At 49.9% G+C, this 27,034-nt stretch overlaps 1 long non-coding RNA gene across 1 annotated transcript; it reads right to left on the bottom strand.

Moving 5' to 3' along the window:
* Window positions 1–12,169: 12,169 nt before the first annotated feature.
* LOC128108851 (uncharacterized) lies at window positions 12,170–20,793 on the bottom strand. The gene is made up of 2 exons (XR_008217605.1): window positions 20,544–20,793; window positions 12,170–13,536 (listed from the first exon to the last, which is right to left on the bottom strand). It is a non-coding gene; the product is annotated as an uncharacterized LOC128108851 (long non-coding RNA).
* Window positions 20,794–27,034: the final 6,241 nt, after the last annotated feature.

The raw sequence follows: 27,034 nt of genomic DNA, 5'->3' as shown, positions 1-27,034 counted from the left end.
TTTGGCTCTGAAATCAGGGCCATCACTACCCCTAATCTGCAAAACTAACCAATCCCTGAGCAGAAAAAACTAACCAATCCCTGGACAGAAAATCTTCTCTCTGGAGAAACTCCACCCCCAAGAAACCCTATATAAACTGCTCTGCCTGCTCAGTTGTGGGCTGTTCTTTCCCACCCTGGCAGAGGCAGCCACTCTCCTGGACTCCTCCTTCCCAATAAATCTCTTTCTCAAAAGAGTCTTGGGTGTGAAGATCTCCATTCACCAGTGCAGAGAAGAGAACCTTGCTGAGATGTCCCTTAGGGGACTAAGCAGAAAAAACCTTGCAGAGACGTTTCCTTAGAAGGGCTGAGCAAGGCAGAGCTGAACAGAAGAACCTAAGAGCTGAACAGAGTCATCCCTTAGGGGCCTGAGCAAGGCAGGTCAGAAAAGTAACAACTTTTCCAAGGAGATTGCTACATTTCTGCAGGGGTTTCCCCTTTAGCAGAGTGAAGCAAAAGAAGCAACATCTTGGGCTGGAGAAGCAGCAGAGCTCTGCTGGGAAGCCCCCTTAATGGGGGGTCTGAGCAAAGCTCAGCTGTAGTGGCTCTCCAGGAGAGGAGAAGGATTGGTATATCCTGCAGGGAGACCAGCCCCCACTACACCCCAACTCAAGGTATTGCCTGACTCTCCCGAGCAGTCAGGATACCTCTCCCTCCAGAGCTGAGCTGTCCCGCTGCAGCTCCAGCTGCCAGAGCTGTCCTAGCAGCTCAAGGTGTCGCCTGAGTCCCTGAACAGTCAGGACACCTTCCCCCCAGAGTTGCAATACCAGCAATGGGAAAACTAGTAATGGGACCTTGGGCAAGGACAGGGAGCCAGGTGTCAGGGGCAAGAGAAAATCAGCACAGAGGGTCCCCAGAGAGGGAATGGCCTGGAGGCAGCGCTTGAACAAGGGAGAGAAAACCACCAAGGAGATTCTTGCCTAGACTCTGCCACCAACTAGTGTTGGGACCTTGAGTGAGTGACACCTTCTGTCTGGGATGTGGCTTCCACTTCCGGAGAGCAATGGACTAGATGTGGCCTCTGCTGCTGTGTGGACTATTGCTCCAGGGAAGGGAGAGCCTCAGTCACAGCACAGTGCCACATTTGGCAGTAGCTTCAGAGAAATTGCCAAGTGGCAGGGAGTGGTGAGCACATGGAAGCCAGTTGGCACCACAGCCAGCAGAACAGCAGTAGTGTGGCCACCAGTGTGGCCAAGATGTTGAAGTCACCATGGCAGGGCTTCTCCTGGGTGTGAACCATGTCTCTTTATGTAAGGTTTGTTATAGCAACACGTTTTCTCAGGTGAGTGCTGCCAGGCCTCTGACCACATGGCTTTTATGGCCATTTTTGTCAAGTTTAAGCTTGGGCTGGGAGCATGAGAGAACAGTCAGCAGCCTCGAAACCACCCTGACCCGTCCACACCGCCGCCCCGGCTCAGGCTCCTGTGTGCAGGGAATAGCTAGAACTTTCCAAGGTCCTTCCAGCCCTCATGTGCCAAGAACCTGGAGGGAGACGTCTATGCTCAAAGCCCTAAGAAGCTGAGTGTGGGCCCTTGGCCCGAGGAGTTTAGCTACAGGTCCACACGCTCTCAGCTGTGAAATGCGACTTGCATTCCGAGCTCAGTTCCTCATCTGGGAGCCCACACAGCCCCATCATTGGAGGTGATGCCGCTGACTTTGCTCTTGGGAACATTAGGTGAGAAAGTACATGTTACAGTTGTGGCACTGAGCTGGACACATCTTTAGTATCCAGTGAACTGACAGCTCTTTTCATGATCGAATTCAGCCTTCGGTACTTCTGGAATGCAGAATGCCAGTGCAGGGCTCAGGGATACAGACCCGTGTACAGGGTTCCAGATGGGGAGAGAACAGAGAGGCTGAGACCTAGTGCCTCTTACAATCTTAGCATCATTTAATTTCATCCAACAGGCAAACATGGGCACCTGCCGCTGTTGCTTGGCACTGCCAGCCAGAAAGGCAGAAGCATTTACTGATTTGCATCAGCGGCATGTGGTCTCTGCTCCAAGGGTGCCTGCCCCAGAGTTAAGGGGTGCGGTCCCTGCAGCTTCCTCCTGCTCCCTAGAAAGTTCTCTCCTTGCCTGGAAGGCCCTGCTCAGGCTGGCCTCCAGCCCTCTGCTGGGGCACCCCCTCCCCCGAAGCCATCCCTTGCCAGCATGATGCTCTCAGGAGTCCATGCCCACAGCCTGCGTGGTCTTTGTAGTTCTTACGCTCGCCACTACCATGGTATAGATTTGTTTTGAAAAAGATCTTTTATTGACTGCCACTCACCATCAAGCAGGCATAATGAGAGCAGGGACTTGATCTCATTATTTATTTATGTGACGTTTTAAGACAGTATTTTGCTAGTTAGCCCACCTTGAAATCACAATCGTCCTGTCTCCAGAGAGTCACGGGGGGGGGGGGGGGGGGGGGGGGGGGGGGCGGGAATGGGAAGAGTTGAATCTACAGAGGTATGCGAGCCAGGTCATTAAGTGTCCTTCCAGGCCTGTTCCAGAGTCAGTGGGACAGCAGAGTACAGATCTGGCCCCACGGCCTGACACTCCCTTGGGCCCCAGTGTGGGTAACAGACATTTAGACATGTAGAGGGTGAGCAGGCTGCTGGGCTCCGGGGGGGCCAGAGCATATTGTGTAAGCAGACACAGGAGGTTGGCTAGTAAGATACCGCTGTTGGGGTGGGCCTTTGTCAGCAGGGCCCAGGGGGCTCTTCTGGCCAGTGGTCCCAGCCGACCTGGTGCAGCCCACAAGCGTCTGTGTGGATCTCCCCTGCAGACAGAGTGCCTCACTCCAGGCCAGGGTGGAGAGGGAGAGAAAGGCTGAGTCCTACACTGCTTACGGTCTTTTCGTAACTTAATTTCACCCAATGGGCCAACATGGACCCCTGCCACTGAGACGGATGGTAAACGGGCTGACTGAGGCCTTGGGGTCATATGAGAAACCAGAAGACGAAGGATCCCTGTTCTCCACTACCACAGGTTAGAGATGACAGCCGACCAGGCTGTGGACACTGGAGTGAGGCACAAGGGCCGGCAGGATTTAGTCATCAGTGGTGCTGGGGACGTTTCTGTGGACTCACCAAAGTCAAGGATGAGGCCCGGAGTCTGGCTTAGGGACCTCAGTCTGGTGAAGCTGTAACCGAATCCTGTAGGTGAAGTAATTTCTGAAGAACACAGGTTTATTCTAGAGGCTGTGCAGCCCCAGACAGAGGGGCTGAACTTGGTGAGGGTCTTCATGCTGCTTCCCAAGACAGCAAAACATCACAGGGCCGGGGAACAAGTGAGCCAGAAAGAGGAGGGGCGCAAGCCTCTCTCCTATCAGCAGCCTGTTCCTGTGATAGCTAAGTGGTTTCCATGGCAACTAACTTGCTCTCCCTTCTGTGACATCAACACTCAAGAGTTAAACCCCACCCACCCCACACGCACACCCACATTACTTACTCCTTCCTGAAAGCCCCACCTCATCCTAACAACCAGGTTCCCAACACACAGGGCACGCTTCAGTGGCAGGATCATTGGGGAACACGTGCAGCCACTGCTAGTCCCAGGCACCTTTGTGAGGCTTGGGAGGAGCAGGGCCTCTGGAGCAGCGGCTGCAGGCAAGGTGATACAATGAATTGACCTGGAGGCGTCCACGCATGTTGGAAACCGCACAGGCGAGTGCTGTGGCCTGGACGCCACTGACTGATACGGGGGCCAGGGGGCCAGGTGGTGAGCCCGTTTGCAAACTCACTGAAGTTGAGGTGTCTGGAAATCAAGAGATGGAGTCTTCCCACACTTTTCTACCTACAGCGGGTCAGGTGGCATTCGAGAATCACGAAGGTGACCCACTCAGTGTCCCACTCCGTGGCACTGGCTGGGCACTTGATGCCCTGTGCCATTCCCGAACACTTCCATCTCCACAAAGGCAATGTTAACTCCAACCCAACTCTGTAAACAGCCGCCGCCTCCCCTTAGCGCTCTGCACCCGCCCGGGAATCACCTCCATGCCACAGTGATTCGGAGTGAATCGGAGTTTGCTCCTGATGTGGGTGGGAAGCCTGAGTGCTGTGATTGGTTCAATAGAAAGCTGACCAGCCAATAGCTAGGCAGGAGGTATAGGTGGGCCTTCCGGGCAGAGAGAGAACTCTGGGAAGAAAGGTGGAGTCATCAGCCAGACACAGGGAGCAAACAGGAGGTGCAGGATGGAAGAGAGATAATGCCATGTGGTAGAACGTAGATTAATATAAATGTGTTAACTTAAGCTATAAGAGCTAGTGAGGAACAAGCCTAAGCTAACAGGCTGAGCTTTCATAATTAATAGGAAGTCTCCGTGTCATTATTTGGGAGCTGGTGGCCCAAAGAAAAATCTGACTACATGTGAGGTTGTAAACAGGTGAGGATGTCCTTGAGGGGGTGTAGGAGGGTTGGGTGATGGGAGCCAAGTCTCTGCTTCTCTGTGGGCGGGAGGCCACCTCCCTGAGAAGGGGACACAGACAAGATCATAACTGTAGGTTTGGTGGCAGTTGAAGGGATTTGTTTTGTGGCATCTACCTTCCTACGCAGCCCTGCTTGGCCACCTGCAAGGCAGGAATGGCGGGGCAGTCATTTCTCACGCCAAGGTCAGCACAACCCGTTCCCACACCCGATCCTGTCCCTCCTCTGCTCTCCACCGTCTTTTCAGTCTATTCTACCCTGGGGTCTTTTTTCGGGTGACATGCTTTATTTGGAACTTGGAATGCTCTTGGCTCACAGCTAGACCTCAGCCCTGGGTATCTGGTGCTCTCATTTCCTTCAGAGGCATCTTTCTTGCCCTCCCCCCTCCCTACCACTTCCCCCTGCTCCCCCCATCCCTCTCAGCCCTCCCCCTCCCTTCTACCCCTTCTCCTTCCAGCTTACTAAGTGCTAAAGATGGCCTTGAACTCCTGACCCTCCTGCCTTTACCTCCCGAGGGTTGGAATTACAGGTTTGAACCTAAAGCCTGATGCATGCTAGGCAAGCAGTCTACCACTGACCTGCACCCCCAGTTCCAACCCTGGCCTTTTGAACACACTTTCGGAAGTAAATGCCACCTTCCTCACCTGATACCCTTTCCCTGCCTTACTGCACTTGGAAGTGCGTGTTAGTATTTGCCCTCTATATTCGCCTGTTCACACACACACACACACACACACACACACACACACACACACATACTCTGTGTGTTTGAAAGTCTGTGACTTTCTGAAGCACACACACACACACTCACAAATGCATATGTTCAGTACTCACACCCACAAACACCCATACACCCATGCCCACACTAGCATGTACACACACACACACACACACACACACACACACACACACACACACACTACAAATCTTCATTGAATGAATAGATACACCAAAGAAAAAGCCAGGGTTTTGGATGGTACCTTGTAGTCCCTACACTGACTCTAGAGACTTTCTGTCATGAGGAGTTGACCGCTTCTAGAATCTAGAGAACGCCATGAGGCTGAGGCAGAGAGGACAGGACCCTGGACGCCAGGATGCCCATCCCCGGCACTCTAGGCATAACTCACAACTCTGTTGGCCTGGCTCTGCACAAAAGCTGATGGCAGAAATCTAGCTCTCAGCCTTGGCTCTCCCACGTGAGCCCTGTGCACTGTGCAGTCCAGCACAAACCTGAAGTTTTCAGAGCCACCGTCTCTAGACAGACACTGGACTCGGATGCAAATAACAGGAGTCTGAGAATATTGACTTAATCAAATTAGGGGTTTCCACTTCCCAGCTTCTTCAGGAAAGCTGGTGTGGCAGCCTCTTGGGTTCCCATGGGGGCAGCTCTGTCTGTATTTCTTCTCCCCACCCAAGCACAGGGCACCCGGCACTTGTTCTCTGTCCCCAGGCACAGGGCACCCGGCACTTGTTCTCTGTCCCCAGGGTGGTTGCATGCTCCCTGGTGTTTGTCCTCAGTCTCAGAAAGACGCAAGGGCAGGGCATGGCAAATGACAGCCAGGGCCAAGAGAGCTTCCTCAGAAGCCTCATTCTGTGACTTTAATTCACCCAGGGACCTGGTGCCTCTGTGACTGCAAGCAAAACCAGACGCCCTTAGTCAGCGTGACACACATTCCTGGTCAGTGGCTCGGTCAGCAGAGCAGTCTGCAAGGCTGATTGACTGATTAGGGGTTCAGTGACTGTGAAGAGGCCGGGAAATGGCAAGCCCAGAGCCAAATTATCTCAGGGCATCTTTATTCCTCTTCATTGTCCTCCTTCTGCACCTAATTAATATCTGTGTGATCGTTCGGTAAATCCCTTAAATGTACAAACAGAACACTCGTTTCCAAACAATGAAAAAGCTAAAAAATACTCTCAGCCAGCATCTGAGGTTATGACGGGTTTCCCATGTTGCTTCAATACTCCTACCTAATGTTTCCACAAATGCATTTAAAAATGTCTGTTTATGGCCTTTTAAATTCTGTTACTATAAAAACTATGGGAGGCCAGCTGGGAGACCAGCTCCCACATTTTACCCCAGGGTACTCGAGGAGTGAGGGATAAGAGATTTAGATAGAAGGATAGAGGGGAGAGAAACAGACAGAAACACAGGATAGCCTCAGGAGGGCCTGGATCCTTATCCACTGGCCCCTCCTGTCTCTTCAAAATGGCTATTTGTGGAATGCCAAGGGGTGGAGCAAAAGACCTAACCCTAGCTCAGCCAGGTGTAGACCCTTCTAATCACCTAGAAACCATGAATATGGTTAAGCAATCCTCTAATGCAGCTCTGCTGGGTAAAGCAAGCTTGGGTCTCACTAGGAAACCTTTACAAGACTGCTCCCATATTGGAGCATGTAGCTGAAAGTTTTTCTGGTCCTGCCCGGCCCTGTAGTCGAGACGAATCTCTCCCACCCATGTCCCACAGTCACTTGGTCCCAAGTAAACACACAGAGGCTTATATTATTTACAAACTGTATGTCGTATGGTAGGCCTCTTGCTAGCTAGCTCTTACAGTTTAATTCAACCCATGGCTTCACCTGCATCTCATTATGTGTTACTCCTAGGATGGCAGTCTGGCGTCTCCCCACTCTGCCTTTCTCTTTCCTGTCTCTCTCCTTGGATTTCCTGCCTACCTCTAAGCTGCCTTGCCATAGGCCAAAGCAGCTTATTTATTAACCAACAGGAACAACATATATTCACAGCGTACAGAAAGACATCCTCAGCAGGAACACACTATTTGGGGTAACCTAAATCCATGTTCCCAAGCCATTGTCACTCTTTTTAGGCTCCAGAATAAATGATCTCTTATCCACTTTGAGATGAGAGTTGTATGTTTTGTACCATCATGGGGCAGTGTGGAAGCTGATGGTTTTGAAACTTCAAGTACTCCAGAATCACCAGAAAGCCTTGGAAAGACTTAGACTTTGCCAGGTGTGTTGGTGAATGCCTGTAATCCCAACAGTCAGGAAGCTGAGACAGGAGGATTGAGAACTCAAGGGAGCCTGAACTACACAGTGGGACCTTACCTAAAATAATAATTTTTGTATGTATGTATGTTTGTATGTATTATGTATGTATGTTTGTATGTATGTATGTTTGTATGTATGTATGCAGCATGTGATGCAGTGCTCTCAAAGGCCAGAAGAGGGCGTTGGGACCTGGAACTGGAATTACTGATGTTGTGAGCCACCACATGGCTGCTGAGAATTGAACAGAGGTCCTCTGGAAGAACAGCCAGTTCTCGTACCCCTGAGCCATCTCTCCAGCTCCCCACTACATTTTTTTTTAAAGCAACCTTAAATTTTGCCTCCCACGACCAGTTCACCCCTGGTGCTGGGGACCAGGGACCACACCTTGTCTAGTGAGCAGACAGCATTGCAGGGGAGGTGAGGGGAGGAAGGCAAGAGAGGGCAGGAGGGGAAAGCGAAATGGGGAATCGAAACATTGACTTCACAGTGGTGATGTCTTGTCGGTGTGTACCTATGTCAAAACGCGCACCACCTGTGTGTAATTTATCATATGTCAGTTGTACCTCAGCATAACTAAAGTTACTCTTACAGAGTCAAGTGTCACCTCTCAGAAATGTGAGTTATGAAAATGGGAACATAGCTTTGTGGAACGTAAGGTGCTCAGCACCATTATAGCACTTTAAAATTCCAAAGCAGTAGAATAACTCTGGTGCCAGCAGGGGTGTGGAGAAATGGACAGCCACTGCTGGAGAGTGTCTGTTTTGCTGTGGCTTATTGCTTTATAGTGGCATCTACAATATTGAACCACAGTCACATAGGCCAGGGCTTGTTACGTAGCCCAGGCTAGCCTCAGACTTGCCATTCTCCCATCTCTACCTCCTGAGAATAGTTCCCAGGGCTAAGATATGTACTTCTTCTACAGTGCTGAGTAGACTGCTAGCATAGCAACTCCAAACAATAATTATACACCAGTTCAGCAATAATCTTAGGACTAGAGGAAATATATCAAAGGAAGAAAAACCAAGCAAATGTCCGTAACAGCACTGGCACCAACTTATTAAAAGAAAGGATTCCTGTGAAGCCAGTTTCTGGGAACCACCCCTCACCCATCAGGGCCATGGCTCGGGGGTTTGAGTCTAGGGCCAATTCCCTTGTCTAACCTGGCATTTCACAAACAGTGGTGGCCTCTACAAGCTTCTGGCTGTGTGAGAGAAATAACAAGTAGATGGAGGCTGAGAGGTTGCCTTTCCCCCACAGGAGAAACTGTGCCATTCTGAGAGAAGGCTCAGGAGGGGTGGGACTCACTCCCTGCAAAGTAAAACATCTGAGAGGAACACAACCTGCCACTGAGCCTGGGGACTTTCAGAAGTCCTCAAGACCAGTGTGTCCTAGAAGAGAAGGCAGGGGGTCCAACTCTGGGTGAGCTTCCAGTGCCTCAATTTCCCTGCCTTTCAAATGATAGTTCTAATGTCGTCTACCCGTGGCTGCTGAGATGCTATGATTTGCTAAGTCCCCCAAAAATGTTTTGAAAAAGCATTCTGTCAACATAAGATATGTTGTGAAAATTAGCACTGTTTGGAGGCCTATGAGAAATCAGACTTGGAGAAATTGAGTTTACAAAAAACATTATCTCACCAACTAAGAAGAGCATGATAAACTTTCGTTTCTGTCTCTTGTGTTCTGAAAACAAATCGACATTTGTCTTGTTTCCCAATTATACAAACTCATGCTCCCTGCAGACCTCTATTCCCATTCGCTCCCCCTCGCCACACCCCCAGCTGTGTGTTCAAGAAAGTCACAGTCTAGAGAGAGAGGCCAAGGTGAATCGTGTTGGTTTTAAGGTCAGAATAGAGACAGTCCGTGCTACCTGGGGCCTCCCCAGAGCCGACATCACAGAATCCCCTCTGGTCCCAGTTAACCCCTTGTTCGGGGATCCTGTCCCTTCCAAAGACAGACCTGTGCCAGCCTGCTGGATGGCAGTCACGGGTGAACGAGTCCCTCTGCAGCCCTTAGGCCTGAGCCTGTTATCCTGACCTGCCCAGAAAATCCCCTGCTTAGGGCAGGATTTTCCCTGGCTCTTTCCACAACACAGTCACTTGTGCTAGTCTGCTGTGGATGGAGCCTCTTCCTCATTCCAGCCCAGTGTCTACGCTGGGCTGTTGTCCTGCGGAAGCAGGTACATTTGGGACCTCTGTAGAAAGCAAGGGTTCTCCACTTGGGTACGACTGACGTTTCAGTTGTCATGGGTCTTGCTTATGGCATGGGCTGCCCTCTGAATTGCAGGACGTTTGCAACATCCTTGGCCTCTACCCACTAGATGTCAGTTGCTCCCCTCCCCCAGGTTGTGACATCCCCTAATGTCCTTAGACATTGCCAGCGCTGTCCCTAGTAGAGGGTAACTGGGTTAATGCTCCACCCTGGAGATCCTGCTGTCCTGGGATGCCCCCCACCAGCTGCCACTGAAACACTTTCCACCTGGGCTCAGAGACTGGCTGCCTTCTGCTCTTTGGGACATTTGTTGACCTTTTGGCCTCTGAACCTCTTTCTGGGCTTGGGGCATCTTACCCAACATGAGTGGGAGGCAAAGCCAGGTGCCGAGGCTGGACCCTGTCTCTCAGCCGCACTGTAAGCAGTAGGTGGCCAAAGGATACACCTGCCTCAGACTTCAAATTCCCATAGAATCAGCTTTGTCACCGTTGAGACAGCGGGGTGTGTGTGTGGGGGTGGGGGGTGGGGTGGGTGGGGGGATGGCATGGACAGTGATGGCTACTTCCTCATTTTGTATCCCAGTTCTGGCTCTCAGTAGCCACTGAGCATGCTGGGGCTCAATAGCTGATTGCAGGTTGACAAGGATTACCCCCATTTTTAGCAAGAGCATCTCTCCTGTAACCCAAACTAGCCTCCAACTCACCGTGTGGCCAAAGAGCCAAAGGAGACCTTGAACTCCTGATCCTATGTGCTGGGATTACAACTGTGTACCACCATCTTTTTCCATCCCATCTGTGGGGGGTTGGTCCCCAGGACAAGCACTCTCACCTCATCACGGGCTTAGTGCAGGCCCGGTCTCCTTTGCTCTGCAGACTCTTAAAGCCTCCCAAGAGCACAGGCAGCTCCTAACTCACAATGCCTGGCTCATGGCTACGGTGCCTTCCTGACTCTCAGTATCCTTGACCGATACTACACACCAACTATCTCACGTGAGAGGGCAGTGGAGCTTCTTAGGAAATGTCTGGATGAGCTCCAGAAGCGCTTCATCTTGAATCTGCCTACCTTCAGCGTTCGGGTCATTGACAAAAATGGCATCCATAACCTGGAGAACATCTCCTTTACTAAGAAGGGCTCCTAACGTCTCGTCCTCCCTCCCACTCATCAGGGGACTTTTTTGATAGGCTCCTTAATTTTTTTTTCTACACTTTTGGCGTGCACTCTTGATAGATGATTAATCAAAATAAAGCTGAAGATAACTAAAATAAAAAAAATAAAAAAATAAAAAAAAGGGAGTCTCAGCTCACCGTCACCACAGGGTAGCAAAATAAACTTGTGGAAGAGATCTGTTGGTTCAGTGAGGCGTTCAGAGAGTGTATGAATCCAAAGGGGCTGGGGATGGAGATGGGGCTGGGAAAAGACAAGGGCGTAACAAAGAAAGCACAGTGTGTGTGTGTGTGTGTGTGTGTGTGTGATTCTCTCTTGTAATACAGAAAGAGATGCACGTGAAATAATGTCTTAAAATGAAACTTTACAAGCTGATAACAGTTGCAATGCATACAATGGGAAGAAGTTTGCTTCACTTAATGCGTCATTCAGCTTTATAAAAGAAACTGAGTTTTTAATGGAAAATAAACAGAGATAATACACATTAGATAATCTACCAAGAAAGTACGAAACACTAATAAACCCAAGAAAATGCTGAGATGCATCAGAAATCAAAGAAATTAATATTCAAACATCCGTGAAGCCACAATTTCCCCTTACGAGGTTAGAAGCAGGAACAAATAGAACATTCCGCATGGCCTGCGCTACAGTGAATCGTCTCAACTGGATGGGAGGGAATGAAGGTTGGGGCCCTCGAGAGAGTGGCCAGGGCGCTCATCAAGGAACCACCAGGGAAATGCCCCTGTTTGTCGTCCAGAAACTCACTCTAGAAATGGCCAGCAACACAGGTAAAGCCGCGCACCCCTGACTGTTCAAGGCTTGGTCCCTCTCTGGGTCCAGGTTTCCTCATCTCCTCACACAGGCTGTAAGAGAGTTTCATTGTTATCCAGGTTAACCATTTACTAATGTTTGCGATGTGCATACCAGGGCCTGGCATGTAATCAATGCCCCGGTAAGTGTTATCGATGAATGCAGAATTGATTATCACAGCAGCATACACAGGAAGTCACCTATGGGTCCAGAAATAAAGAAGTCAATAAGTCACGGCACGATTTTAGAAGATTATTTGTGACCCAATGATGAGGAAAGTGAGCAAGATTCCCACTGTAATGAAAACATTATGCCCTGTATTTCTCTAAACGCATGCCCTGCCCGGACCTCCCTGGACCACAAAGCAAGACCATGTCAAAAGGAAAAAGAAAGAAGAAGGAGGTTTTACTTAGAGGTAGAATATACGTGCTCAACACATGTGAGGCGCTGAGTTCAACCCAGCACCTCAAAACAAAACAAAGCACAACAAAACCAACCAACCAACACATCAAACAAAGACCACCTTGGGGAGTATCATGACTTTATATTTATTTACTTAGTTTGGGAGATGTTTCGCTTTTCTGTTTTTTGACGCAGGGTACATCTCTTTAGCTCCGACTGGCCTGGAACTCACTATGTAGCTCAGGATGCCTTCCTCCAACTTTGGCAATTGTCTTGCCTTTGTCTTCCAACTTCTGGGATCACCGGTGTGAGCCACCACACCCGGCTTTGGTTTTTTCCTTTCGAGACAGGGTCTCACATAGTAACGGGTGATCTCAAACTTGCTACATGGCAGAGTCTGGCCTCGAATTCTCCCACACCACCGCACCATGCACATTTGAACAGATTTTTAGAGCAGCATTAGGTTCAGAGCAAGATGGAATGGAAAGTATAGCATTCTCAGGGGCCCCTGTTCCACATGGGCACCCAGAGTACCCAGGCGGCACAGTGGCTGTGACCAGTGAGCTCCCACTGAGGCTGACCCAGAGCCAGTTTCCAGTGATGCTACACACCCAGCACTGTAGATCCTGAGGAACATTTTCATGGCCTCAGATCCTCCGTGCTCTGCCTACTCATCCCTCCGACCTCTGACCTCTGACCTCTGCCAACCACTCATCTTCCTCCCACTCCTTCCGAGTGTTGCCTGTTTCTGGACTGTCCGTTGGAGTCACGCGGCCTTTCCACTTGGTAACAGATGTCGACATGTTTCCTCTGTCTTGCTTGTCTTGCTGGTGTCCTTTGGTGCTGAAATGTCCCGTGGTCTTGTCGGATCACTGGAGAAACACTGAGGTTGCTTCCACATTTCTGTAGTTATGAGTAAAGCGTTGGTAAACGTCAGCATGTGGGTATGTGTGTGCTCTTCAGCTCTTCGGTCAATACCATGGAGCAAGATGGCTCGCATGATAGCAGCACATTTGGCTTCTTAAGAGGCTGCCAAGCAGTCTTCCAACGTGGCTGCGTCATTCCAAGTCCCCAGGATGTGAGAGCATCCCTGCTGCTGCGGGTCCTCAGCACCGTGTGTTGTCAGGATCCGACGGGCTTCGTCTGCTCTGGTCGGCATCGAGCGCCATCTCGCTGTTTCAAAGTGGAGCTCTCTCAGGATATCAAATCCTTTAAAACGTTTTGCTCATTCTCCCCACTGTTAGTTCTTTTTATTGTGGTTAAGTTGCAGGAGGAAAAAGGCAGTGGAGCTGCCTGCCCCATCTCAGGAGGTTTCTAACCAACACCGATTACCCGTTGTGGTGTCAAGTGACTAGGAATGGTGACATTCTTGGGCCAAGACTGAGAAAGGAGAATGACTCAAGGCTGTGGTCATCGCCAGCAAGAGTATGGCACGGTGGCCAGCGTCAGCTGGTTAGCACGGAACCCTTAGCACTGGGTGCAGATTCAGGAACTTCTCTGAAAATAGCAAACCAAGGAAAAGAAGTGTTGTCTTTTAATTTTTTACATTTATTGGGTGTGGGTACTGCATGTGCCATGGCACAGGTGTGGAGTTTAGAAGACAGCTTGTAGGCATCGGCTGTCTCCTTCCACCGTGTGGGTTCTGGGCACTGAACTCAGGTGGTTACGCATGATGGCGAGTACCTTGGCCCACAGAGTCATCTTGCCAGCCTGTAGCTGCTTAAAAAAAGTGGTTGAGGGTGAGGGAGATGGTTCAGTGGGTAAAGCCCTCGCCACACAAGCATGAGGACCTAAGTTCAGATCCCTGGCACCTGCACAAACGCCAGGCAGGCGTGGTGACCCACTTGCCATCTCCACTCAGAAGGGGGAGATGGGGATCCCAGAGAAGACCCGAGCTGAATCAGTGAGCGCTGAATGAGTGCTAGACTCCGCCTCAGTATGTAAAGAGGACAGCGAGGGAGGGAAACATCCAATGTTAATCTCTGGCCTCCACACAGCCTTCACATGTACACACTCATGTACACACATACTTGCCAATACACGTGTAAATAAGCCTACATACGTGTATTTGTATGGCACACACACGTATGTATATATGTATGTATGTATATACACAGGTTTAGCCTGTAGTCCCAGACTGAGGCAGAAGGATCACCTTGAGTTTGAGGCTAGCCAGGGTTATATGTAAGACCCTGTCTCAAACGGTCATTTTTTAAAAAGAGGTTTAAAATTAAGCCCAGCCAAATAAATTAAAAAAACAAACACAAAAATCCACTTGCTCTTGACTTTTTCTCCATTATAAATTTTTAATTGAATTTTTGTTTCCTTTATTATTACTGTAGGGTGTGTGTGTGTGTGTGTGTGTGTGTGTGTGTGTGTGTGTGTGTGTGTGTATGAGGGCAGACTAGAGCCACAGCCCCAAACTGGAAGTCAGAGGACAGCTTTCAGGAGTCCCTCCTTCAAGAGTGGGTTCCCCCTGCCAAGCCTTTTCACTGGCCATCTCCATTCCAAACTGACACAAAACATATTCCTTCATGTCAACAGCCCCTCACCCCTTTTATGGCATGGGCTCACGTAGCTCAGACTGACCTGAAACTCGTTCTACATCCGAAACTGCCCTTGAACTTCTGATCCTCCTGCTTCCGCTTTCCAAGAACTAAGATTGCAGGCTCCCCTGCCATGCCCAGCTTGACAGCCCACTCTCTCCCCCTCAGCTAGCCCACTGCAGCCACAAAGGGACCCTTCTTGCCTCAAGAGAAAAACGTGGACAGTGAATGGCTTCTGTATAAAGGGGAGAAAAGGGAGGGACTCCACTTTAGGGTCTCACTTCCTGCTTGTAATCTGAGTCCTCCCTGGGGTCCCCTCGCTGAGCCTCCCACCATCCAGCCAATATTGCAGGAGCACTGAAAGCCAAAGGATGTGCTGGCCCGGAAGAACTGCCCTGGTTTAAATATTGGCAGGAATGAGCTGCGATCTTGCTGAGGTTGCCTTCCTTTCCCCATGACCTGGCCAGCAAGCCTGGCGGGTGGTAAAGGTCTTGGGAGTGCTTTGTGTGGCTTCAGTGCACATAGCAGGCAGGACCAATATTTGCTCTATGACGCTGAAAGTGAGGTGCTGAGGCACGAGCCTTTTAACAGTGCTCAGCTAGTACCTGCACAGCTGGGAAATGCCCTCAAGAAGGTTCTGAGCTCTGGGCCCCTGGTGAACACCCACTGGCTGAGGCTTGGGTCCTCTGAGTTCCTTTCTGGAAACACAAAACCCTCCAAGAACCGTTGAGGGGCTGCGCTGGCTTTGTAACTGGGCCCCCGCAGCCAGATCACAGGGGCAGCCGCCACTTGAAAGGCTTTGAGAACAAAATCAATACGGGCCCTGCTCGCCAAGATCCCACAGAAGGCTTCAGCTGTTTGTCGGTGCTGACATGGAAAAAGTGGAAGCAGGCTCCAGCTGCCTCTGGGGGAAGGGCCAGTTGTTGGTAGCACCTGTTTGGTAGCCTCTCCTTGGAGCCCCAAGAGTGGGATTGAGGTCAACGGCCTGGAGAGGTCTTATCTCTCAGACTGGGGTCAGCAGCCTGGAGAGGAAGTAACAGGACAGCACACCAAGGCTAGCTTCCTGTCTGCTAGTCAACTGCCACACATGTGCATACACAGTTACTGCTCGGCAACAAGCCTGTGCAACCCAAGAGCTCATGGACCTGCCCAAGGTCACCTACCTCGTAAAATCAAAAGCCAGGTTCCAACCCACGCTGTCCTCTTACAGAGCCCCATCTCTTACCACATTGCCACACCACCCACTCTCTGGAGCATGTTACACGTCACAGCAACGTAAGCACGTCCTAGGATCCCAAAGTACAGGCTTCAACATTCTGCCAGCAAGGCACATGACACTGACTTGAGAAGCTGAGGCAGGAGGATTGAAGGTCTGTCTAGGCAATCCAGTGAGACTCTATCTCTAAATGGAGATGAGAAAAAGGACATGGACAGTTTAGTCGGCAGAGTACTTGCCTTGCATGCGTGAGGCCCTTGGTTCAATTCCTAAGGCTGCAAGTAATAAAATATGCTGATTGCTTTATTTCTCACCTTGGAAAACTGGCATTGGCTCTGCATCCTGGCTACAGCCCCACTGAAGGCTTTTCAGGCTTCCCAATGAGCCTCTGAGGCCCTCAAGTCTGGGAAGGGTTTGTCCCTCACTCCCTCTAGCAGACTGACCATGATCCCTATGAAGAACCTAATAAGACAGAGAGACAACTATCTGGTGAAGCTTTCTCCTTCAGGGCTGCCATTGGTCTAATTCCTTCTAAGACCCAGGTCTCAGGGACAGCACAATCATTGTGTCACCTTGAAGGTAGAGAGCTGGTTTTAAATTGCATTGCACTGTACATTGCCAATTAAATCTTAGTTTTACAGGCTCTTGATGTTTGTAGAAAAGGGGCAGCTGCAGATCCATAGGTATGATATACTCTTGTTTCTGGAAAAATAAAATACTTGTATACATTCATAAATCATGTTAGGAAATAGCCTGAAAATACAGTCTGAAACTGTTGGCCGGGGACTCTGAGGAGCAGTTCAAAGCACCAAGCTGTGCCTGTGTAAAAGCCTTCACACCCTTCTTCACGGTCCTACACTGTCTGATGTTTCTATAACAGTGCAAATTGATTCTACATGTCTTTATTTACACAGAGTGACATTCAGTCTCTTTGGTGTCTGGTTCTACAGTTTTGACAAACATGTAGGTAGACTACATAACCATCACCAAATCAGGAGGAAGAAATAGCCAATAACCAGCCATCTTACTTGTTTTTGTATTACTATGACGAGATATCATGATTAATGCAACTTATAAAAGAAAATGTTTGATTTGGGGATTACAGTTTCAGAAGGTTAGAGTCCATGACCATTGTGGCAGGGAACATGGCATCAGGCAGGTATGGTGCTGAAGCAGTAGCTGAGTGCTCACATCTTGATCTACAGCCAGGAGGCAGATTGAGCTAATAGAATAGCAAGAGTCTTTTGAAACCCCCAGGGACACACCTCCTCCAATAAGGCTACACCTCTGAATCCTTCCCAAACAGTTCCACCAACTGGGGACCAAGTATTCAAATATATGAGTCTATGAGGGTCATTCAAACCACCACACTGGAAAATAATTTTATCATCTTTCTGTACCCCAACCTGATATTCTCCATCACTTCTGTTAGAAAAGAATAATCTTGGCACATCACAAAGAAACACATGAAAAAAGCAAAAGTAATGTGGCATGGCAAGTTTCCCCCCAAAAAAGGATATGTCATGACCTAACCCAGGATAGCAAGCACATGGCCAAGACGGCCTCTGTCTTTTATTCTTAAGGCAATGGGAAACTTGGTTGTTCCTCGTAGGCTGAGGTTCAACCTCATCATGTACTTCTGGTTGGCTAATTGGAGGGAAAGAGGAGGGTGTGATAGGCAAATTTCAAGAATGTCTAGGGCTGGACAAATGGACATATCACACAATAAAGGGTGCTTCCTTTGATAGAAAAAAAGTTTCTCCCAACTACAGAGTAGTCTTTTCTGGAGTGCCACTCAAGTGGAATCTTGTGGCATGTCACCTCTTGTGTTTGCATTCATGTCGTGGCACGTCAGTTGTTCACTCCTTTTCATTATCCAATGCTATTCCATGTTAAAGGTATCACATCACTTAGCCTCCCACCTTTCTAAAGGCGTTTAGGTTTTTCACAGTTGAGGGAGAAGCACTGCTTATTTTTCATTGGGTGTGTGTCTAACTTTATAAGAAATGACGAGCTTTTCCTTATATTAAGAAATATAGGTTCTAGCTATCCCTCATCCTCTTTAGAACTTGAACTTGATATTGTTAGGCTTTTACAGCTATCACTGCTGTGTCTGTTTTGTGGCCATGCCGTGAGATCCACTGTGGGTTCAGCTAGACTTCCTTAGTGCTTAACAGTAAGCATTACTAGATGTGTGCTTGCTGTCTATTTTGACAAAGTGTCTTTTGTCCACTTTGCTTTTACTTTGTAGTTCGTTTTGCCATTGTTGAGAGTTACATTACCACCTTGAAGAGCATGGCTGTGCATAACTGACATGTTGCCGCAGGCATTGGAATCTTTGACAAAGCAACATGCCTAAAATCTCCCACAATCACCATGTCTCTGGAGTCACTCTGACTCAGACATCTCCACACACCCCTTTCTAATCCTTACTTGTCTTTCCTCAATTCAAAGAATGCTTCACCTTCTGGATTCACTTCCATTTTCTAGAATTTTGTAGAAAGAGGGTCATCTTTTATCCTGGCGTCTCCCATGTGGAAGAGTTGTTCTGTAGTTCACTCACATCATTTCAATAGTTTGATTTCATGAATATACCTGGATGTGTGTATTCATTCACTTGTTGGCCATCGAGATTGTTCTAGCTTTTAGTCATTTAAATGAGGCTATTACAACCTGCCACTCACATATATTTGTGGTACATAAGTTTTCATTTATCTTGGGTAGATACAGTAAACACTTAGAATGGGTGGCATAGACATCAGGTCTGTGCTTCACATTCTAAGACACTGCAGAAATCGTTTTCAGAGTGGCTGCACCATTTCACATTACTATCTTCATGAAAGAAATGATGTTTTAAAATGTGTTCTCCTGGTGTCTGTTAATCCCTGGGTATCAAGGTTATACAGATTTCTCAGTTCCAGAATTTGGGGTGGAAGTTAAGAAAGGCTGATCTTCTTTATAATGAAAGAAAGAATTAGAGGAATAGAGGACTTGGGAGGCAGCTCGGTGGTAACGTGCTTGCCTAGCAAGGGCAAGGGCCTGGAGTCAGTCCCAGCATCAGAGAAAGAGGGGAAGAGAGGGAGGGAAGGAGAGAGGGAGGGAGGGAGGGAGAGAGAAGAAAACAGATCAAAACTGAGTTGGTGGTATGGGATAGGGACCACCAATGGAGCCAGGAATCTCCATCGTGTGGCAGAAATGCACAACTCAATGACCATGCAGCCATCAATAACTGGGGAAGAATAAAAACATCTTTTCTACATGACGCAATGACCATGGGCAGCACACGCTGTTAAGGCCTCTCCTTAACCTAGCACAGAATTTCCCAGAGTCTGTATTTCCCATCCAGGCATGTGCAAGCGTAGAGTCTGTGGGCTGGTGTGTCCCACACTTCGGAGAGGCAGTTGTTTAACCTGTTCTTTTGTGGAACTCACCTTCCGTCCAGCTGGGAAGCTTGTTCGCGAGTCTGTCTATTCCCTTGCACCTTTGAGCCATAGCCAGCCCTCCTTTACTGGTTAGTTAGTTAGTTAGTTAGTTAGTTAATAGACAGGGTCTTAAGTGTCCTGGGCTGGCCATAAACTCACTGTGTGACTGAGGATGATCTTGAGCTTCTGGGTCCTCTTGCCCCCACCTCCCTCATGCTGGGGTTTCAGGCATGTGCCCCCACACCCAGCTAACCCATCGCTGGGGACCAAATCCAGGCTTTGTGCCAGGTAGGCGAGCACTCTCCCACTGTGGACACAGCTCCCACTGTTCTCTCTTTCAGCTGCTTACGTTTTTTGCAATGTGTCTAAGTTGCCCAGGCTGGCTTTGAACTCTCTCTAGTTAAGTCAGGCTTGAACTGGCAGTCCTCCTGCCTCAGCCTTTAGAGTAGTTGGGATTATAGGGCTGAGCTACCTGGAATCATTCGGGCTAAACAGCAAAGCCTGGAGCTCGTGACCAGATAGGCTACAGTCGGAGTGAGGCCAACAGAGACCCTGTGCCTGAAGCATGGTGAGGAGGGACCTGGCTCATGCCTCTGACTTCCTTCTGTCCATCTGAGTTGTCTGGGCTCTCTGTGGGACCGTGCGAACCTCTGCTGCACCCACTTACGAGTGGGGGAAAGTGACACTGTTTTTACCCGGTGGCCTCGGGTAGAATGTCTCCAAAGATCTGGTGCCCACAATGGAGCTTTGAGAGTTTGTGTCGCCTTTGTCTGGACACAGAAGGAAAGGCCAGCCTCCTGCCCCACCCACGATAACTTCTAACTAGCATCCCCGCTGGCCCAAGGGCGGCTCAGGAGCTTGCCTGAGAGCCCGGGCATCACAGTGGAGAGAGCCGTCACAGTGAGAGGCTTCTCTTCTGGTCCCAGGGACCTTTGCAGGAGTGAACCGGCCCCCTCGGCATCCCTGGAAACATGTTTTAAATGCAAATTCTCCGGCCACCGGCCAGGCTGCTGAACTGGACCGTCAAACCACTGTTTAACAAGTCCCCGGGCGACTGTGATGTAGACTGAAGTTTGAGACAATTTAGAAGCCGACTTCCGAGGCAGAGGACATAGCTAAGTACCTCGGAAACCAAGCCCTTTTTGCACCCCCCCCCCCACCACCACCACCACCACACACACACCCTGCAAAGGGTCGCAGCCTGAGAGCGCAGGGTGTGGAGCCTCAGCACTGAGAATCCATTTAGACCCTACAACCCCACCCCACCCCGGCCTCCAACAGGAGCCTCCTGCTTCCAGGACCACTTTGTGCAGCCCTTACTTTGGCCTTACAGATGGGTACAAAGCTGGGGCCTGTTTCCTCATTATCTGCCGGATGAATGCTTGGATGGTGTCTGGCTGCCCGGTCGCTCTTGGTAACCCGACACGCAAGCCTTGGCAGTCTGGAGGGGACCGGTTTCCTGCCGCAGCGCCAGCTGGAAGCCGGCGGGAGTGGAGAGGAGGTTAGTGTCACAGCGCCACCCTGTGGCGACACGAGGAAAGAGCCTCTTTTGCTGGTTGCCTTGAAGGACTTGGGGTCCGAAGAGGAGGCATGGGATCCCCAAACAGCAAACCTGGCACTTATTTGAAGAACTTTTGCTGTGCATTAGGCAACGCGGTCATTGTATTATCTTGTAATGACCTCATATTCCCTCCGTTCTTACTGGAGAATATTTTATCTAAGAGGAAAAATTAAGGAAGTCCTTGCTGAGCCCACTGGTCCCACTCCCCAGGAGCGATGTGACAAGGCAGCTAAGCCCATGACCGTTATCTTACTGTAATGAAGGGTTTACTTGATCGGTCGTTTGAAGTATTTTTCTCCTGGTGGCAAAGCAATAGTCAATCATCGCTCGAGTCTCGCTAGGGGGTGGATTGCAGGACTCCTGTGGATCCCAAACCTGGAATGCTCAAGTCCCTTATGGAACACTACACTATGGTATTTACAATCTACATACACACTCCCGTATATCTAAAGTACCTCTACTCCACTAACTGCGTTAAGTACCCAACAGTGTGTAAGTGCTGTAAGCAGCTGCACACATTGAACCGTAACAAGAGAAAATCTGCACATACTCAATACAGACGTCATGTTTTGTAAGTACATCTGATCTTCAGACAGTCGACCTATGGATTTAGAAGACCAATGTGTGCACGTTACATAGAATCTGAAACTGAAAAAAGTTTTCTAGTATTTATTATTATGCAACAAATTATCCCCCCAAAACATCTGTCCTCCCGCAGTTACTGAGAGCACCTCAGTGGCAGGGTTCCTGCTCAGGGACTCTCAGGAGGTGGCAGCCAAGCGCTCGAAGGGTTGCTATCATTCAAACCTCGATGGCCCCTGAAGAGTCCACTTCTAAGCTCACGGGTGTTGCTGTTGGCAGGAGGCCACAGGAGGGTCTTTTGAGTGGGATGCTCATAAGAGTCGGGACTCCAAGACCAAAAGATGAAAGACAGAGACAGCAAGAGAGAATGTGCCTTGGTTCGACGCTGACTGCCTCCAGATGACATGTATGCCATGACTTCGGTAGCCTATTGGCTGTGAGGACTAGCTCTGCTACCGTATGGAAGAGGACTACACCAAAGATCTAAGTGCCAGGGTCATGTGGGGCCACTTGGGAGCTGACCAGCACAGGACAAAAAGTAAAACCCGCAGACAGGTTTACATGTGGGTGGGGCGGGGGCTTCCTCCTGACCCTTCATTCATGTTATTCTCTGTCCTTCATGTTCCTCTACATGCATAACATGCATGCCTGACGCCCACAGAGGCCGGAAAAGGGTGTCACATGCCCCGAGACTGGAGTTGCAGACAATTGTGAGCTGCGGTGTAGGTGATGGGAATGAAACTCAGGTCCTCTGGAAGAACAGCCAGTGCTCTAACCACTGAGCCACCTCTCCAGCTCCTCACCTTGTTTCTTGAATCCTAAAGAAGGATTTAGTTCTGGCCCTGGCCAAGACCTGGTCTTAGCACCTAGTGATTTCCTTTCTGTTTCCTTTTCTTTGTGTGTGTGTGTGGGGGGGGGTGCAGGGTAAAGGGACCAGTATCGGCACAAGACACCCCAAGACCAAATTCTCAGCACAAAGGGGATCTATTTGCCCCAGAGAGTCAAAGGGCAGGAATAAGAGACAAAGACAGGAGACAGAGGACAAGGGAGAAGAAGAAGAAGGAAACAAGGGAGAAGGGGAGGGGTATATGTCCTGGGGGTGTTGTGGTGGTGGGGGGGACAAAGGACCACCTCTGGATAGAGAAGACAGACATGGTCCATAGACAAATGGCGGTTTATCAAGGTAAAATGGGAAACCTCGTGTTTAATTTTAACTGGGCATGTTAATTAGGGCAGCCAAAGGGGCTTTTGATTGTGGACTTCAGTACTTTGGTAGTTGGACCTTGGGAGTGAGTCTTGGGAGGAGGAAGAGGCCAAACAAGGGAATAGACCTGGTGGCTAGCTTTAGGAATGTAATCTAACAGTTCTTAGCAGGGCAGAGGGACTGGGGGAGAAGGGCCAGGCCTTCCAGAGCCATGCTTGCCAAACTTGGGCCTCTAGAGTCCCTTCAGGGGTCCCTTCAGCTTTTTAAGTCATCTACTTTCCATGGTACTGAGGTCCTGCTTAGTTCTTGTCAACTTGACACAAAGCAGAGTCTCCTGGGAAGAGGGAGCCTCAGCTGAGGGCTTTCCTCCACTGGATTGGCCTGTGGGGGCATTGTTTTGATGGATGATTGACGTGGGCAGGTGGACCGGATTGTGTAAGAGAGGAGGCTGCCCAAGCCGGGGAAGTGAGCATATTCCGTGGTCCCTGCTTCAGTTCCTTCGATGAGTTCCCGCCTTGGCTTCCCGTTGTGACTGTAAACTGAAAGCCAAGCAGCTCCTCTCCTTCCCCAAGTTATTACTGACCAGTGTTTACACTGCAGTGAGGAAGCAAAGTAGAACAAGGTTTTTGTTTGTCTTGTTTTGTTTTTTTGAGACAGCGTTTCCCTCTGTAACTGTGTCTAGGCTGGAACTCACTACACAACCCAAGCTGGCCGCAGACTCCTGGACAATCCGCCCACCTCTGCCTCCCCAGTGCTGGGTTATAGGTGTGAATCAGCTAATCTTCTACTCACAGTCTTTAAGAAGTCTAATACGCTGCTTTTGGGGAACTTCAGCATATTGAAAACTTGGACATCTGAACAGGTTAGGATGGGAGTGAGGGTCCCAGGACTTTGGGGGTGACACTCTGGAGAGGGCTTTGAAGGAAGCAGCAGTCTGGGATCCCTAAGGTTCCAGTGCACCTGCCAGACCCTGAAGTCCACTGGAACCACACGGGCTGGAAGTTCTAACAGTGGGACCATGGTACCTGGTAACTGTAGAAATAGCATCCTGAATTCCTGTAGGGATGAATGAGAGCTCTGAAATGGAGCCAGGCTGATCAGAAGAACGTAACGGGATTAGCTAGTTCTTGTTCATAGTTTGTGGGCTCGCCCTCCCTCCCTCCCTCCTTCCCTCCGCCTCTCCTCCATTCACAGTCACTTCGCTTATACCTTGAGTCTGAGACATTATCACCATCTGGACTTTCCAGCTATGCCCATAAAGGTTTCTGTCAGGCAGCTACATTGCTGGAGGTGTCCTTATTCACTGACCAGAAGCACAGAGTGAGGCCAGAGCCCATTCACTGCCCCCAGTCCCTGCTCTGCCTCCTGGGGAGTCTGGTCCCTGCACAGCCCTCCCTCCTCACCCAGACTCCTCCAGGGCCCAGTCCCACCAATTGCCTGGTTCTGGGACCTCTCACCTGGAGGCCCGAGAGCAGGGACACCCAGGTCCTGGTGCTTCTCAGCGGGCACGGATGTTATCAACAGCTGTGTGCGTCCTGTCCCCAGTGACAAGGCGGTCCGGGCTGTGTCCTCAGCCCTGAAATGGAGCTCTTTGTAAATTCCCATGCAGAATCTCTGTGAGAATTAAAGGAAAGAAAAACATACTTGGCTGGAGGTGTAGCTCAGCTGCTGGAGTACTTGTCTAGCATGCACAGTCCCTCAGTTGCTAGAGTACTTGTCTAGCATGCACAGTCCCTCAGTTGCTAGAGTACTTGTCTAGCATGCACAGTCCCTCAGTTGCTGGAGTACTTGTCTAGCATGCACAGTCCCTCAGTTGCTGGAGTACTTGCCTAGCATGCACAGTCCCTCAGTTGCTGGAGTACTTGTCTAGCATGCACAGTCCCTCAGTTGCTAGAGTACTTGTCTAGCATGCACAGTCCTTCAGTTGCTGGAGTACTTGTCTAGTATACACAGTCCCTCAGTTGCTAGAGTACTTGTCTAGTATGCACAGTCCCTCAGTTGCTGGAGTACTTGTCTAGCATGCACAGTCCCTCAGTTGCTGGAGTACTTGTCTAGCATACACAGTCCCTCAGTTGCTGGAGTACTTGTCTAGCATGCACAGTCCCTCAGTTGCTGGAGTACTTGTCTAGTATACACAGTCCCTCAGTTGCTAGAGTACTTGTCTAGCATGCACAGTCCCTCAGTTGCTGGAGTACTTGTCTAGCATGCACAGTCCCTCAGTTGCTGGAGTACTTGTCTAACATGCACAGTCCCTCAGTTGCTAGAGTACTTGTCTAGCATGCACAGTCCCTCAGTTGCTGGAGTACTTGTTTAGCATATACAGTCCCTGGGTACTGCTAAAATTCTTTCCCAGAGGGAGACTAAGCCTACCCCTTCTAAGACCCCAATGACAGATTCCCCAAGTTCACTCTGAGAACTTTAACGAGCTTCCTTAAAGAGCATAGATGAGGGGTCACTTACAGAGGGTGGGCGCTCCTCTTCCCAGCAAGGGGCAGCTGGAGTGCCTTACCCAGAGGGGATGAGGATTTCCCTGTGGCTGCATCGATGGAGCCCCCTCCCCTACTGTTTCCAGGCCTGAATACTCCAGCCCCTCTCCAGACCTTGTACAATTAAGTCATTACATAAGGCAGGGGGTAAGAACGGCCTGGATACTCAGGCGAGGATCTTGTGACCCTCCCCACCCTTTCTGAGGGGAGTGCTGCCAGGCCCAGATGGGGTAATCATTTTGCAAGAGGACAACTGAGGTCCCCAAGATGATAGATGTTTGGCTTAGGGGACAGTCACTCAAACACTGCATTTGGTCCCCAGCACCACATAAACTCAGACGTGGTGGCACACACCTGTAATCCTAGCACTTGGGAGGCGGAAGCAGGAGGATCAGAAGTCCATCCTCAGCTACACAGAAAGACTGAGTCCAGCCTGGGCTACGAAAGGCTCTGCCTCAAGAAAAAAAAAAAAAGTGAGCGAACTATGGAGCTAGAGGAACGGAAATGGCTCATCGGTTAAGAGCACCTAACTGCTCTTGCGGAGGACCTGGGTTCAGTTGCCGGCGTCTCCATGGCGGCTCACAGCCACCTGTAACTCTGTTTCCAGGGATCTGATGCCTTCTTCTGACCTCTTTGGGCTGCTACTGCTGCTGCCGGGTGCACTCGAGCACACACACACACACCTTAAAAAAAAACGTTATAACCCTTCAGGTTGGTCTCTATTCCCTCTCACCCCCACCCCCCCACCCCGCCATGGAAACCCTGGGGTTATCCCTCCCCTGCTGACCCTTGATGCACTTTGGACACTAAAGGTGAGAGAGTGGGAGAGAGACAGGTCAAATCCAGGTGACAGCTGCAGTTTGTCACATTTTCCTTCTTCCTGCCGCTGCTGTGGTCACGGTTCCAGACGGCAGCTGCTCTGTCCTCTTGGGTCCCTGAGCAAGGACAACACGGAGACAGTCCACAGTCACCCTGAGATGCAAGACACACCTGCCCAAAGCAAAGGAAGTCTCTGTCATCTTAAGGCCTGAAGCCTTAGTGTTGTTATCTCTGCACACACGAAAGGGTGGCCAGAGTCACAGTTACGGACACTTCAAAGCTGAGCGTGGTGGCACATGTCTGTGATCCTAGAACTTGCGGGGTGGGTAGAGGCAGGAGATCAGGAGTTCAAAAATATTCTCTGCTTCATAGCAAGTTCCAGGCCTGCCTGGACTACATGAGACTCTGTCTTGAAAACAAACACAAACAAACAAAATGTTCTAGAAGCTTCCTACTCAAACAGGAGAGAGGAGAGACCATCAGGGACTCCCCGGGGCTTTTCCCTATGCACAGCCACTCCTGCGTACTGTTGGTTAAGCGGCGGCAGCGGCTCGTGGCTGGCCACCGCCCGCGGCAGCCTTGCTGATGGATGTTGTGGTGGCGGAAGAATCACGAGCCATAGTTACCTTTCTAGAGCTTTATTGGGAGAGAGAGAGAAAGGGAAAGAGAGAGAGAGAGAAAGGGAGAGAGAGAGAAAAAGAGGGGGAAAAAGACCACGCGGAAGGAGAGAGTGAGGAAAGAGAGGGCACAGAGGGCTGGGATGCTGTCGCAGGCTGGTGATGTAATTAAGGACATAATCCTTACACGTACAGCACAGGATACTTCCCTCCCCGCCCTACTGTGAGTTCTGTCCTCCACCCAACCCCCCACCTTGTCTGTCACATGGAATAGCCAAGGGGAGGTTGTCCTTCATGTTCTGTCATGGGAACCCAGGCAGCTTGGGGTTTTCAAGAGCAAGATGGCAGACCCAGCTCCAAGATGTCGGAAGTAACCAGAAAATGCCCCAGGCAACCTAACAAAGAGAAACCCTTGGAGAGAAAGATGGATGTCACCTCTCCCTCTATTTTCCCTTCGGGGTAAGGCAGCACCATGGCTCCGTGCTCAGACTGTACTTCAGGACGTGCAAACAGGCTTTACCTTTGTTCTATTTAGTGTTTGT

The sequence above is a fragment of the Peromyscus californicus genome, unplaced genomic scaffold (assembly GCF_007827085.1).
Source record: "Peromyscus californicus insignis strain IS unplaced genomic scaffold, ASM782708v3 Scaffold_13__1_contigs__length_99412109, whole genome shotgun sequence".
Lineage (NCBI taxonomy): Eukaryota > Metazoa > Chordata > Mammalia > Rodentia > Cricetidae > Peromyscus > Peromyscus californicus.
This window is presented reverse-complemented; position numbering and strand designations above follow the sequence as displayed.